At 36.6% G+C, this 876-nt stretch overlaps 1 long non-coding RNA gene across 1 annotated transcript; it reads left to right on the plus strand.

Annotated features, from left to right (window-relative positions):
• Nucleotides 1-867, plus strand: LOC104757451. The gene is made up of 4 exons (XR_762431.1): nucleotides 1-53; nucleotides 136-434; nucleotides 536-640; nucleotides 735-867. It is a non-coding gene; the product is annotated as an uncharacterized LOC104757451 (long non-coding RNA).

Genomic DNA, 876 nt, shown 5'->3' on the forward strand with positions numbered 1-876 from the left:
GGAGATGTTGATATGGATTTTGTCTTAGGGATAGGAGGTTATGATCTTGAGAGGTAACTTCTGCTATGTATTTTGTCCAAGTTTAAGTATCTTTCTTTCTCTCTGTTGGTGTCCTGAAATAGCATACCTTTTCAGAATTGATTCAGAAGTCAATGTAGATGGCTTGAGTTGTGCAGAGGATCATCATCATCATCACCATCAATGCAGTCATGGTATATAGACCAGTCTTCAAATAGAAACTGGTTTGTTAACCTAGCTAATTTAGAAGTTGAATCATTCCACGAGCATCTTCGAATTTCACTTTTGTCATTATAAATGAGTGATAAACTTATACTAATACAAGAAAGCACAACGAACATCAACATGATCATGTTCATGACTCTGCTGTCACAAGTGTTAGCATAGTTTCCGAAGGAATTCTTGATCTTGATGAGGTAAAAAGCTACTTTCCTCCATCTTTACTTTAGCTGATTCTTGAGTACATCATGCCATCTCGATTGACCTTAACACATTCTGTTTATATGAACTTGTATAGGTTGACGATTGGTTAGAAAGATTGATCGAAGAAAAAGGCGATGATTTATACAGAATGAAAGGTGTTCTCTCCATCGAGAGCTCTGATCAACGTTATATTTTCCAGGTCTTGAAAATACTAGTTCAACCGTTACTTATACGATTAATCTCTTGTATAGTTTATTTAAATCCATTGGAGTTGACAATGGAATCCATTGCAGGGAGTCCATTCGACGTTAGACGGATGCCCAGGCAAATCATGGGAACCCGAAGAGAAGCGGATAAACAAACTTGTGTTTATTGGAAGAAACTTAGATGAGACCATTCTCAGGAAAGGCTTTAAAGGTTGTCTAATATAAAAAG

This window comes from Camelina sativa, chromosome 17 (assembly GCF_000633955.1).
Source record: "Camelina sativa cultivar DH55 chromosome 17, Cs, whole genome shotgun sequence".
In the NCBI taxonomy this organism is placed as follows: Eukaryota; Viridiplantae; Streptophyta; class Magnoliopsida; order Brassicales; family Brassicaceae; genus Camelina; species Camelina sativa.